Raw genomic sequence first — 15,190 nt, 5'->3', positions numbered from 1 at the left:
AGTCTCTTTTCTTATCTCTGGATTTATCTTGTGAATCATATTTGTAAACCTAACAGTGCTAACATTGTGTGGCACCCCATGGCACCCTTGAAAGGATCTCAAGGCACCATAGGGTACTCTGACACCCCAGTTGAGAATCACTAGTCTAAACCCTCTACCTTCAGTTTTGTTTTAAAAAGAATCCTGAATAACAGAAACCAAATGTCACATATGGGTTATACATACTTTTACTCATTTTTATAAAAGACAGGTTGTATCTAATTATTTTTTGATTGTCATCTGGAAAATGTTTAATTGGCATTATCCTAATAAATAATTTGTTTTATTCTTCTCTTCTAGATGCTTTACATTTCATGATGAATGGAAACAATGTTGGAAAACAGATAGTTCTGGTTTCTGAATAAATTTTTGCACTTTTTGTTCAATTGCCCAACAAAAGAAATAAAACTTTATGATCCAGTCTCATTGACTTTAATAGGGTAAAAACCTGGCCCTGCTGAAATCAACGGAAATTTTGCCATTGACAGTAATGATGCCAGGATTTCAACCCAGAGACCCTAACAAATAATTGTTAGAAATTTAATATTGTCCGTGGCACAATGGTAGCTCTGTTTTTCATACTACATCAGAAGACTGAAGGATATATTTTGATACTGTAACACTGACAATATTAAATTCCTAACAAGTCCTAAAGACTGTTTTTTGTAGGATAGGTCTTTACAGGACTTCCAAAGTCTAGTACGGTTGTTTGTAACAAGTTTTAGTGTTTAGTTTTATCATAGAAAAGAATATTTAGAATTAATCAAAATATATATGTCAACCAAACCAGTCATTAATGTTGCCAAAGAAACCCCAAAATATTTAGAATCCCATTTGGTATTTGAAAGCTAAAGTGAAGGTGCAGCAGAGAATACTTTCGGAAATACAAAATCCTATCAAAATACGCATGGGAACTGAAAATAAAAAATGTGGGTTTTCAGAAAAATGCACATAAACTTTCCCCTAGTCAGATTTATCATTGTCCCCAATTTAAAAAAAACCAAAATAAATAAAAGCAAGAACAGATTAAGTAATGGATGCTGCCCTGATCATAAGTCTGCTACCTTTGTCAATTTTGCTTTGGAGTAGCTGTTTACTCTGTTGAAACCAGCTCTCAGGACATAGTGGCCAGGCTTTATAATAATACCTACTTAATGCAACCAGCTGGGGAGAGCTAGCTGTGTCCTCTTACAACAGACAAAAGTCTGGGGTAAATTACATGATGGTAATGATATCATATTTCCACATTTTTGAGTGATTACTGTACAACATAATTTAGCAGGAGTGAAACTAGGCAAATACCTTAAATAGAAGAATGGAACAGCAGTAACAGTAAAAAGGAGGCAATTAGATGGTAGTAGTCATTCTAACAACAGCTGGTTTTATGTTCTCTCTGTCTGTAATAGTTCTTAGTAACTCAAGCAAAGGAGACTAACTGTGATAACCTTACTGCAAAATTCTGATGAGTACTGCACTCCATGTTAAAATTAAATATAGAAGTGATATGTTTTAGACCAGAGTACAAAAAGAAAGGGGAAATTGGAAGAATTTGTTCCATTTTGCAATTTGGAGAGACTGTCTCGCTAATAACATACCAGGTTGTGTTTGGGACCAGGGATAATATACTTAGAGAAAAACTACTGGAAGAGTCAAAACTTAGCCTTGGTAAAGCAAATAGAATGTGTCGAGCAAAGGAAGTTGACCAGTCCAGACTGAGTCTTATGAGGCACGGATGGTGCTTTTAGACAACCCCCGCAAAGCCCCTGATTCCATGGCAGCTCACACCTACTGCCAGACATACCACCAAATCCACCGGCCTACCAGTAGCCTTGTGAGCCAGACGGAGCAATTCTGGGACCCAGGTTTGACATCCCTGATCTAGGGACTAAATAAACTCTCAGCATAGTGAAGAATAGAGGTGAAAAAGCCCACACATTCCACAGTTCAAGCTCCTTGGAAAACTCCACTTGCTTAAGGCATAAGCAAAGAGAGGAACTGGATAGACTCATTGTTCTGGGAAAGACAGAGTGAGCAAAAGATCTAGCAGAGTAGAAATGCTCATTTGTCATTGTGCATAAAATCTGTGTTAATGTATAGACCCAGAAAATAAATAACAAATGTAAAAGGAAAACATATTTCATAACTACAAGAGGACAAATTTATGGAGAAATGGCTAATTTTACACTAGTACACATGCAATACACCCCTGAGAGACATTTTCTTCAGGCTGTTGTTTGGGTTGCATTCACAGCTTGGTCTGTTTCCCAGGGGGAAAAAGTAATTCCATATGAGGGGAAAATAACATAGGTAGCAGAAGAGCTAACCTGGGGAGATGTACTGGTAGATCTTATTAATGGCAAGGTTACCAACACACTTGACTCAATGACCAAGGAAGAGGTACAAAGTTTCCAGTGAATACGAGATTCAAATCTTAAAACAGAATATGCCAAAATGAAGAAATTAAAGAGGTCCTGTCATTAAGTACTAGGGTAGTAATTGTTACCAGCCTTGGCTATTTTCATGGAGTTCAGATCAAGTTACAAAAATGTGGCCAAAACTCAAACTCCAAAGCCTGGTTCTGAATAACTGCAAAATAAATCTTTTGCAGACACTACAGCTAGCCTGGTCAGCAAAGTAAAGACAGCAATGTGTTAAACCAGCTAAACAAGTAATGAGATAAAATTAAACAGATCAACAGGCCTGAAAAGTCTTTAAAATAGGTCTTTCAAATATCAGGGGTTGGCAAATTTTCAGGAGCAGTGGGTCAAATTAACTGGGCCCAGGAGATTTCAACCTTTACGGAAGTAAGTTGACTTATGCAGATGACCTAGTGCTCCTCACCAGTGAGCCTGACCAACTCCAGAGGATCCTGAGCATCAGCTAGATGGGGCTCCACTTCAATGCCTCCAAATATGTCTCCTTGCATACTGACTGCAGGAAAAGAAACACTATCCTGGCCACTGCCATCGAAGTCCAGGATAAGCCCATGAGGTGCTAGAAAGACAGCAAGAGCTACCTTCACTTGGGCATACTACCAGCCACCGGGTGGGACAGACACCAGAGAAAACAATCTGCAGGACTGCACAAAATGCTTACAAACTCAACTCTTCCCTACTGCCCCTTCTGCTCTTCCTTTCTGCTAGCAGAAGATTGCTGATTTGCTGATTGACACCCTAAACACCTTCCTCACCCCCTGCATCTCATTTGTCCTGAGAAGCTCAGTATTTTCCTGATTCAAGAAAGCAGCTGATGAAATCAAGTGTCTGCTCAAGAGGTGGATGAACCTGCTGCTATGGGTCAGCAATGAGATTCTGCACATCCCTTATTGGCAGGGGAGTGCCAACATCCCTCACATGGGAGTCTTCTGTGACACTGCAGTTGGCACCCATGCCTTTTACCTCCTGACCTACCTCAATGACCGGGTGAGCAGCACTGCTACTTGTGTCTTGAAGGCAACCACTAAGAGGAGGATTGCCAGACTGCCACCCAATAAGGACATGGCTATGTTCCTGAATAGGTTGCTGGAGGGTGAGTTTGGGTGAGATGGTGGGAACTTAGTCTTGCTGTGGAGTTGAGCCTGCAATACCATGCAGTGACTCAGGAAGTGTATTAGCTACTGCTGGACGTGGTATGAGGAGTGTCAAGAGCTGGGATCTTGCTGCTCCCAGCTCCAACCTCCAAACACATGACTATCACCCCTTGCATCAGGAGCTGCCTGGGGAGGTTCCTGAAGAACAACGTGCAGGCCAGTACATTGATGACTTGAGGACAAAACCTGACCAAGGCAAAGTCTTTGAGGTCACCTCAAAGTGGGAATCCAGCAACCATCTCATGCCCCATGGGAATTTCACGTGCTTTACAGACTGGCACTTCATCAATCAGGCCCATCTTAACTGCATCCTGCTCAACAGTGCCATGCACTACAGACACCAAGACAAGAAGTGCTGGAGGTACAGGTATGAGAGTGAGACCCACATAAGAATATGGCAACTGTGTCACAACACTGTCCATGACCAGCTGGTGAAGGTCATCTCTGTGTCAATGAGATAGTAGCTGTGAACCATGCTGTCCCAAGCTGTGACAGCCAGCTACACCTGGACATTGTTGTAACAGATAAAGACAATAAAAAGGTCCTAATGATCGACATGACAATCCCATTTGAGAACTAATGGCAGATTTTCACCAAACCCTGGAAGCAAAAGCTGTCCAAATACAGACTGATACCCTGAGGGAAAAGGGGTAAGATGTGACAGTGCGGGTAATGATTGTTGGAGAACTTGAAGTGTGGAACCCAAGCTACAAGAGCATCCCGTGAGCCTTCAGAGTATTCTGTTCTTATGCAAAACCAATGAGGTGCCTCACAGTATCTGATATCATCTGATGGTCAAGGGACATTTCAATCAAGCACATCACAGGCCATTACCAATATGAAGACAGCTGCTCGAGACCACTGGCCAGAAGTGAGACCAAGGGGATGGAGTGAACCCCTCCCACATATACCACCGACTGCCAAACCTCTTAATGCCTTTGAATATTTCCCAAGCCTGCAATTATAAATTGTATGCTAAAACCATTGTCTAAGAATCTATTGCCACCTTACAGTTCTGTACTGATATAGCTACTGTGCATGGGGTCATACTTCTCTTCCTATCATAGCATGGCATTAGAATCTCCTAATCCCCTATATCCTGGACTAAAGTAGGCTGCATGATTGCATGTCTTAGATTGCATTAACAAATACCAACTATGTATCCATGTAGCTACCATGTGCACAGTCCTATATTATCTTCCAGCTCACAAAGCCATGTAAATAACCATGATTTTTAACATTTTCTAATAAAGTTTTAAATCTATTCTCCAATAGCCTATCTATGTGGACATTATTCCGCACTCAGGGCATTTCTGGACTGTTCAATTACAGCAAAACAAAGTATTTATGCTATCTCTGAAACTGAGAGTAATGCAGGCTGTAAAAAGCAGATGCTACCCCTAAATCAGGAGGTAATGCACATGGAGCAAATACAGCAGCATGTTTCAGCACCTGAGCACTACAGCAGACAGACCCTAAGAGTGCCTTTGCATGGCTTACCTTAGTTCAAAGAGTATCGAGTTAAACCAGAAAAAGGCAGCATTGGTATGGACTAAGTGCCCACAAGGGGAACATGGCATCCATATGCAGGCAAGTCCAGAGTTATCCCTCAGACAGAAAGAAATAGTGGTGGGTTTGAACAGGAGAATGGGGGGCCCAGAGTACAACCTCTCACTGAGAGGGAATGAGGAGTCACATCAGAGCTCCTAACAGGGGGATGGGGGAAAAGAGGGGGAGTGTGCACAGCTCTTTGTATTGCGTGTTAAATATTCCTTTCATGTTGCAGTTCTGTAAAATAAATTGCAAGAAGGTGTTGTCCCTATGTACAGTAGTACGAGCAATAGGAATGTCATTTAAATACATCCATGTACTGTACAGATATTTCTTAGCTTACCTAGTTACATGTCAATCACTGTTAGTCACAGAGATACAGTACTTCCAAATGAACAGGAAGTTTTTATTACTAGACTTGTCATCTTTTCCTGTTTGCTCAGGCAGGGACGTGCAACATCGCTTTCTGATATCATATCTGTAATATGAAACTACACAGCCCCTTTCTTCTACAATTAAATGACGCAATTGATTGTTTCCCAATTTATATAACATAACCAGGTTAGTCTGAAGCCAGGCAGAAAATAAGGAAGGGCGGCACTGTTGGATTTGTTTTGGGATAAGGCCTTTGATTCTGGGATCCTACAGACTGTCCAAGCCCCTGACCCCACATGAAATATCTGATGCTAAGAACAGAGCACCAGTTTGATTAGGGTTTTGTCTGGCTGCAGACCCCAGCCCTCCCAGAGGGGCCCCCCAGGAAACTGCCGTGTCCCAATCAACGCTGTGCTTCACAACGAACCCAGCTCAGGCGGACGGACACTGACCTTCCGCACCCACCCGTCAGCTCACTGCGCCTTTAAGAAGCCGGCGCGTGCGCACACGGAACGACGTAAGGGAGCAAAGTTCCTGGCGGTGCGGGTTAAGCGAGTGTGGACTGCGCGCTTGCAACTCGCCGGCACCCCGCGGGAGGCGGGGCGCTGAGCGTGACGTGAGCCTAACCCGGCGCTTTCCCAGTCCCGCCCCCACACACTGCGCGCGGCTGGGGGTTGCGAGGCTGTGACGTAAACGCCGCGTCCGCCGGCAGCCTCCTGGCGCCCCCTCGCGGCGGGGCCAGGGGTCACGTGCCGCCGTCCGGCCGCAGCCCTGTGGGAGTAGTAGCGAGTTGTTGTGAAGGAGCCGAGTGAGACCTTTACCCCGGAGCGGTGCAAGCTGGGGAAGGAGCCTGTGCAGGGCAAGTAGGGGCTGGGGCGGCAGCGGCGCGTGGGTAAGTACGTGGTAGCAATAGCAAAATGCTTGGTAGAAGTAGCAAAATAAAGAAACTTTTTTTGAAGAAATTTAGTTGGTCTAATAAAAGATACTACCTCTTCCACGAGTCCTGATTGCTGGTAGCAATAGGACATATACTGCTCTGGAGACAGGGATCTGTTTTGTAGGTGTGTTGGTCTGGGACAGAAAGAAATACAACACTCTTGGTTCGGAGGTGATACCTTTTATTAGACCAACGAAAAAATAGCAAAAAAAATTATTTGCAAGTTTTTGGGCATACGCTCCTTTCTTGTAGCCTGGAATAAATGCTATATTGAGAAATAAATATCCATTTCCATAATTATGCTCTACTGTGACAGCTGTTATACAATGACACTTCAGTCACCAACGTATCCAATCCTCTCTGGCCACCTATGTGAGAAGGTCTTAAATATATACAGTGATGCCATTTGTTCAATCACACATCATTAAATTGGATGGGAACAGCAACAGGACTCCTGTTTTCAAGAACTTTAGGTATTTAAATCAGCCATTTAAATTCATTCTCCTTGGATTCCTTTTTCCTGAGATCCCTTCCAATCCTAATTTTCTATGATTCTATGATTTTTCTTTGAACTCAAACAATTTACATTTGGGTTAACTCAATAATGAAGACAGCTTATGTAACACAAAATTGGCAATGAACATTTCCATACGTTATAAGGTCAGAAGGCATAATCACGAACATCTAGTCTGACTTTCTAGAGACTGTGTCCCAGATCTTCAAAGGTGTATATACTTGGAGAAACTGAGAAAGGAGATCCTTACCAAGTTGAATTGGTTATTAATGCCAGCAAAATAATACCCAGTGTAACCAAAAAAAATGATGTTTGTCTGTCTGTCTTAATGCACTTGGTGCTTGGAGAGGTTAACATTTTACGGAGTTCAGATGAGTATAGAAATAGGAACACATTTACTTTATACTAGTCCTGCAAGTCAGTGAGATGTTGGGCTTTTTCTTTTTTAATTGGGTTTCTACCACATCCATCACTGTGAGGTTTTTTGGTAGAGCAGACTCAGTGAATTTTGAATAGAGGCTTCCAGCCCTTTTCAGTGTTGAAATTCAGATGAAAAGTTCAGGAAAACAGAGTTAGAGGTGTAAAATTCTTCCTCATTTCTGGATCTGATTGATCACTTTCCTTTCAGAAAAAATGTGCTGCTAATGCAAGGGCCTGACAATGTATTATCTCCTTTCTTTCTAGAGCATGACACACAAATTGCCTCATACTGCTGCTGTCTCTTATCTCATATTGAAAACATATTTTAAATAGGAGTCCTTAGCGGAGTGCTGTTTTTGTATGTTGCTGTCACTGGCATATCTACCTTTTATTTAACTGTATCTCACTTGTGTGTCCCTTCATCTTGGATTGTTCAATGTAATAAGTATTTTTAATATAGTATTATACATGTTTTGAGGCCTATTCTGCCTTCTATTAATATGGTTGCAATTTATGCTGATGTTAGAATAGGACCTTCAGTGTGTTTAATTTTTTTAATGGAAACGACAAAAGTATATCAAATTATTCAAACTAAACGTTTTAATATCTATTATTTTTCTCTCTTACTGATGTTTATCATTTGCACATCGTGTACCTTGACTAATTGAAGCAAACCAGGTAGTTGTGCTGCCTGGTGTTCATATATGTAAGTGCAGTACTGTTTGTGTTGTCATCGTTATAGAAGAATCTTTAAACAAACTGTTGCTTTTTACTGATATGTATGTTTTTAATTTAATTTATTTTCAGACCCTCATTTTGGGGTTCATGCTACCTGATACTGAGTTCTGAGAAATGATGCATGCGAGTAAAACTGTATGTGTAATGGTTGTATGATTAAGGGACCTGTTACATGTTCAAATTAAAGCTGGAGAGAACTAGCTATAGAGTTGTTGCACATTTTCAAGCACTAACTTTATAGCTTGCATGTTCTCTATAGCTGGATAGTCATTTTTATCATGTAATAATTACTTTGCACCTATGGCCGGTTTAAATTTATTGTGTGATTAACCAGTTAATTGCATGATATATGTAACGTAGTAGGGGCCTACGATTATAAACATTTTGCAAAGGTTTCATGGGGTGAATTCTTACCTATCAAAATAAATGGAACCCCCCATTTTGCCTTTTTTTTTTTAAGTTTTATAAAAAATAGTTTTTATATTTGCTGTTCATTGTTATTCTTCAACTGAAATAAGGCCAGAATTCCACCCATTTTTTCTTCTTTTTATTTTATTCTATTTGCTTCTGGAGTATAAATCCATCTTAACAATCATTTGCAATTGAATGTCAGTCAATGCAAAGCAAATTCACTTGTGCTAGAGAAGAAAAAAATGTTATGGAAAGCTCCGATACCCATTTTAGCAGTGGTCTTTCATTTGTGAGGGAGGAGCTGAGTGAATAATTTTTTTTGGAAATGTTTTTGTTTTCATAGCTGTTTTCCTGAGAAGAAAGGGTAGTAACTGGTACTAGCCTAAAATCTGGAGGACCTGGGTTCCATTCCCTGCTATGCAATTGATATTATAGGTAACCTTAAGCAAGTCACTTAGGCATTAGTTGTATTTTGCTTTACATGCTTAAATGGTATGTATATAGCTGCAGAATTGCAGTTTTTGGCAGTCATGCACAGTTTATGATTCTACATTTCCCACTCTAGTCTACTAACCATGTTCAGTATATCTGTTTTCTGGCTGGACTGCTGCACAGGAAAATAAAATTGTCCTAGTACATATGTAAGGAAGAACCTTTCAAAGCAGAATCTGAACATCGCTAGATTTGGTCAACAATTAGGGAAAGAAAGGAAGTGAATTACACTGGCTAAATCACTCTTGATGCACATTAACCCCACACTCCATGTTACAGTACTTACCTGAATCCGAGGTGGCTCTGCATTTAAAATGACTCCAAAATAATTAGATTCTGTGCATAGAAAATTGTATAAATTTGTTACAGTTTTTCATGTACAGAATCAAATTATTGGAGGGTTGTCTTAAATTCACTCTCCCCTGCACACTACTGCAGCAGGTAAAGCAGTAGTGTGAGGGGCAGGTGGTGGGTTGTCAAGCAGCTTTACCCTTACTATCTGCCCCTGCTTGCAGTTCTGGCACCTTCTTGCCCCCTTCTGCCTGGTCCCCCTTGCTGCTTGCTCCCTCCACCTCTTTTCACCCCACCTTGTGTAGCCTCTTCCCTGCTCTGGGGCCAGGTTGGACAGCTCCTGCTCCAGCAGCTGTTACTGGGCTGGGTCTGAAAATGTGCTCCATGCCCCCGGCTGGAGTGGCACCAGAGCCCTGCCAGACCCAGAGCAAATGTAAACGATGGGGGACAGCTGTGACTTTGACCCCAAGTTGGGGCCAGAGCTGGAGCTTGAGCTATACAGCAACAGCCACTCTCCCACTACCTCATACTCAATTCCAAGATGAGAGGTTTCCCCCCCATATTAAATGGTGAGGCAAGGAGGGGGACTCATCTTCAATTTGAGTAAATACTGTATACATATTGCTGGGAATCTTTGACTAATATTCTGGCCTTCAATTGACTGAAGGGGAAATTGGACCACTGGGCAGCCAAGCAGAGGAGATATGTGAGGCCAAGAGAAAGAGTAAAATATTTAGAGATGTATGGCTTGGTGGGGTGGCTGCTTGTCTCAGGCTCTACCTGATTACTTACAATTCTTCTAACACGGGGATGGGCAAAATATGGCCTGTGGGCCAGATTTGGCCCACCAGGTAATTTCATCTGGCCTGCGGGCACCCACCAATTAATTGTACCCCACTCAGTCCCCACACTTCACTCCCACCCTCGTGTGGGAAGCACACGCAGCTTCTGGATGGGGCTGCTGCTGCCACTGCTGCAGCCACTGGAGGACCTGCTCAGTTTCCTTAGCCTCCAGTGGCCCCATCTCATGTCCCTGCTACAGCACTTTCTCCAAGCACCAGGTAGGGAAGCTGCAGTTGGGCAGAAGCATGGTGCTGGGGCTGGTGGGAGCCCGGGGCCCATGCTCAGTGGTGCAGTGGGAGCACAGAGCTCAGGTGAGCTGGGCATAGGTGTGTGTGGTGTTTGAGGGATGTGAGGGAATGTGGGCGGGTGTGGGACCCCCTCTCCGGTAAACCATGCTCCCCCACATGGTGCACAACCCCTGCCACCGGTGGTAACAGCAGCAGCAGGCAGTGGTCTGTTTGTGGCCCTCACAGGCACAGCCACCAGGTGGCACACAGCTCCAGGCAGTTTTGGGAGCTGCACATGGTGGCAAGGAGTGGAGCCAGGCCAGACCACCTTTATTGTGCAGGGCTCACATGGAGCTCCCAGTGCTTGTGTGCCTTCCCTGTTGCCACTTACAGCTCATGGGACTCTGGTGAAAGTGGCAGGGAGCCCCATCCCCTGCTTCCTGGTGGAGACCTGACAGCTACACATGGCAGCAGGGAGTGGGGAAGACTGCCAGGTCTATTGTACGGGGCTTCCCGCAGGTAGTACGTGTGTCCTGGGAACTGCATGTGAACCGTGCATGATAGAATCATAGAAAATTAGGGTTGGAAGGGACCTCAGGAGATCATCTAGTTTAACCCCTTGCTTAAAGCAGGACCATCCCCAACTAGATCATCCCAGCCAAGGCTTTGTCTAGTCAGGTCTTAAAATCCTCCAAGGATGGAGTGTCTACAACCTCTCTGGGTAACCTGTTCCAGTGTTTTACAACCCTCCTAGTGGAAAAATTCTTCCTAATATTTAACATAAACTTTCTTTGCTGCACCTTGAAACCGTTGCTCCTTGTTCTGTCATCTGTCACCACTGAGAACAGTCTAGCTCCATCCTCTTTGGAACCACCCTTCAGCTGGTCGAAGCCTGCTATTAAATCCCTTCTGTCTTCTCTTCTCTGGACTAAATAAGTCCAGTTCCCTCAGCCTCTCCTCAGAAGTCACATGCCCCAGCTCCATCACCATTTTCATTGCCCTCCACTGGATTCTCTCTAATTTGTCCACATCCTTTCTGTAGTTGGAGGGCCTAAACTGGACACAGTACTCCAGATGTGGCCTCACCAGTGTTGAATAGAGGAATAATTGCTTCCCTTGATGTGCTGGCAACACACCTACCAATGCAGCCTAGTATGCTGTTAACATTCTTATCAACAAGGGCACACTGCTGACTCATGTTCAGCCTACTGTAACTCCCAGGTCCTTTGCTGCAAAATTGCTGCCTGCACAGACGGCAGCTGCAGGCAGTCCCCACAGCCTGTACTGGTGCATAGGATTGTTCAGTCCAAAGTGCAGGACTTTGCACTTGTCCTTATTAAACCTCATGAGATTTATTTTGGTCCAATCCTCCAATTTGTCTAGATGTCTCTGAATCCTAACCCTACCCTGCACCCTATCTACTACTCCCCGTAGCTTGGTGTCATTGGCGAACTTGCTGAGGGTGCACTCCATCCCATCTTCCAGGTCATTGATGCAGATACTGAACAAAACCAGTCCCAGGATCAACTCCTGGGGGATTCCACTTGATACCAGTTGCCAACTAGACATCGAGCCATTGATTACTATCCTTCAAGCCCAATGATCCAGCCAGTTTTCTATCCACCTTAGTTTATTCATCCAACCCGTACTTCCTTAGCTTGCCTGTGAGAATATTGTGGGAGATCATATCAAGGGCTTTGCTAAAATCGAGGTATACCACGTTCACAGGTCTCCTCACATCCACAGAGCCAGTCATCTCATCATAGAAGATAATCAGGTAGGTCAGGCATAACTTGCCCCTAGTGAATCCATGCTGACTGTTCATAATCACCTTCTTCTCCAAGTGCTTAGAAACAGATGACTTGAGAATCTGCTCCATGATTTTCGCAGGGACTGAGGATCCAGGCTGTAGTTCCCTGGATCCTCCTTTTTCCCTTTCCTAAATATGGGTATTATATTTGCCCTTTTTCAGTCATCTGGGACTTCTCCCGATGGCCATCATCTTTGAAAACTCATGGCAAGCAGCTCTGCAGTCATATTGGCCAACTCAGCACCCTTGGGTGCATCCCATCTGGCCCCATGGACTTGCAGATGTTCAGCTTTTCTAAATAGTCTGTAACCTGTTCTTTCACCACTGCTGGCTGCTCACCTTCTCCCCAACCTGTGCTGCCAGGTGTAGTAATTTGGGAGCTAACCTTACCTGTGAAGACTGAGGTGAAAAAGGCATTGAGCACTTCAGCCTTTTCTGCATCCTCTGTCACTAGGTTGCCGTCCCCATTCAGTAAAGAGACCCACACTTTCCCTGATCTTTCTCTTGTTCCTGACATACTTGTAGAAACCCTTCTTGTTAACCTTCATGTCCCATGCCAGCTGCAACTCCAGTTGTGCTTTGGCCTTCCTGATTTCATCCCTGCATGCCCAAGCAATACTTTTATACTCCTTCCTAGTAGTTTTGCCCAGGTTTCCACTTATAAGCTTCATTTTTTGTGATTTAGTTTACTGAAGAGTTCCCTGCTAAGCCAAGCTGGTCTTCTGCCATACTTGCTAGTCTTCCTGCACATCAGGATGCATAGACGCGTAGGAGGGGCATAGGGGGCACATACCCTCCTTGAGATTGGCCGCCACCAGAGCTGGTGTTGGCTTCTGTGGGTGGTCGCTGCCCCCTGCCCCTGCTACCAGCGCAGCTGTGGGCGATCCCCACTTGCTGCTCACCACCGCTGACAGCAGTTGCAGGCAGTCCCTGCCTGCCGCTCAGCACACCCCCCCTACCCCCCACGCCACCAAGACCTCTGTGGCCGCTCACTTGGCCCACCCTTGCTGCTGATGTTGCTGTGAGAGCCTGTGGGCAGTCCCCGCTCACGACTGCCATGCCGCCGCTGCGGATACCATCACCACCGCCTGCGGGTGGTTGCTGTGTCCCCCAGCCTCTGGCGGCACGTGTCGTTCATGTCAGGATGGTTTGTTCCTGCACTCCCGGTAAGGCTTCTTTAAAGCATAGCCAGCTCTCCTGGACACCTCTCCTTCTCAGTCTGGCTTCTCAGGGGATCCTGCCTGTGAGTTTCTTGAGTGAGTTCAAATCTGCTTTTCTGAAGTCCAGGGTCCTTACTCTGCTGCTCTCCATCCTTCAGTTTCTCAGGCTCCTGAACTCAAATCATCTCGTGGTCACTGCTGCCCAAGTTGCTCTTTACTAGTACGTTCCCCACCAATTCTTCCCTGTTTGTGAGCAGCAGGTCAAGAAGAACATGGTCCCTCATTGACCGGTTCAGCACTTGCATCAGGAAGTTGTCCCCAGTAGTTTCCAAAAACTTCCTCAATTGCCTGGACACTGTGGTATCATCCTCCCAGCAGATGTCAGGGTGATTTGAAGTCGCCCATGAGAACGAGGGCCTGTGATTGGGAAACTTCTGCTAGCTGTTTGAAGAAAGCTTCATCCACCACTTGCTCATGTTCTGGTAGTCTATAGCAGACCTTCATCACGACATCATCCTTGTTGCTGTCCCCTCTGACCCTAACCCAGAGATTCTCAACAGGCCTATCTCCAGTTTCATATTGGACCTCCGAGGAATCATACAGCTTTTTTACATAAAGTGCAACTCCTTCTTTTCTTCCTTGCCTGTCCTTCCTGAAGTTTGTACCCGTCCATGACCATGCTGCAGTTATGAGAGCTATCTCACCAAGTCTATGTTATTCCAATCATGGCAGCTCTGTGACTATGCAGGTGACTTCCAGTTCTTCCTGCTGGTTTCTCAGGCTCCGTGCATTTGTGTACAAGCACCTGAGGTAACTAGTTGATTGTCCTGATTTCTCAAGAAGAATGAGAACACCTCCCCTGTTGTCCCTTCCTGCTTGCTCTTCCTCCAGGTCACCCACTTCTTTCAGGGCTTTGGGTCTCCATCCCCCAGCGACAGGTGGACCGGCCTGGCTCTTCTCCTTGCCCAAGGGCCTGATGCTGCTGCTGCTGCTGCCATCACTGGTGGGAGGAGCTGTGTGCTATGGGGGGGAAGTTTGTTGGGAGGGCCCCACACCCCCAACACCCCATACATACCACATATACCCCCTCACAATCCTCCCCCATACACAGACACCCATCCTCAAACACGCTTCACTGTACACACAAACCCACCCTTGCAACCACACACTAAACCCTCCCCCACGCACCGTCCCCCCCACACAGAGCCATGCCCCTCCACAAACCACCCTCCCACAAACCCCATACCCTGCTCTGACACCATCATCATAAGCATTATATTGGTACCATAGACACAAAATAGGCAAAGCTGATTTCCTACTCCTTGCGTGCTCTGCTCTGTAATCAATATCACATCACCAGCCATACCAACAGGATAGTCAGTAAGTTCTGTATTTTCCTCTCCAGGGTTCTCTAACCTCAAGAAACAAGAGAGATGCTATTGTCAGTAGCCAGCTGTGCGTCAAACTATGGCTGTTGTTTAGGAGACCACTAGGATATTACGATTCATATTGGGCCTACTGCAAGGTCAGACATTCATCAAACACTAGTGGTTCACTGGACAAGCATGGTTAAAGTATGTGTTGCCAGTGGTACACAGTGTGGTAATATGGAAAGACTGAAAGATCAGGTACCTTTTTATATGTTAATAACAGCCACAGCCCAAGTCCAAAGTGCAGTCTGAACTTATGCTTTCTGGAATTAACGTAGATACCTTAAGCACTCTACTGCTATGGCCTTTTGGACCCATACACAGGATTTAATAGATTTTTTTTCCCTCAGTGTTTTAAATAAC

At 44.6% G+C, this 15,190-nt stretch overlaps 1 protein-coding gene across 2 annotated transcripts in view; it reads left to right on the top strand.

Annotated features, from left to right (window-relative positions):
• The first annotated feature begins 6,379 nt into the window (after nt 1–6,379).
• Nucleotides 6,380–15,190, top strand: part of PTGR2 (prostaglandin reductase 2) — a 27,433-nt gene continuing 18,622 nt past the window's right edge. Inside the window, exon 1 of one of the 2 annotated variants that reach the window (XM_019519095.1) lies at nt 6,380–6,450. The gene's annotated coding sequence lies outside the window, so the exon portion shown is untranslated. The remainder of the gene's footprint in view (nt 6,451–15,190) is intronic. The other variant, XM_019519098.1, reaches the window with a different exon arrangement.

The sequence above is a fragment of the Gavialis gangeticus genome, unplaced genomic scaffold (genome assembly GCF_001723915.1).
Source record: "Gavialis gangeticus isolate Ggan-Ray unplaced genomic scaffold, GavGan_comp1, whole genome shotgun sequence".
Taxonomy (NCBI): domain Eukaryota; kingdom Metazoa; phylum Chordata; order Crocodylia; family Gavialidae; genus Gavialis; species Gavialis gangeticus.
This window is presented reverse-complemented; position numbering and strand designations above follow the sequence as displayed.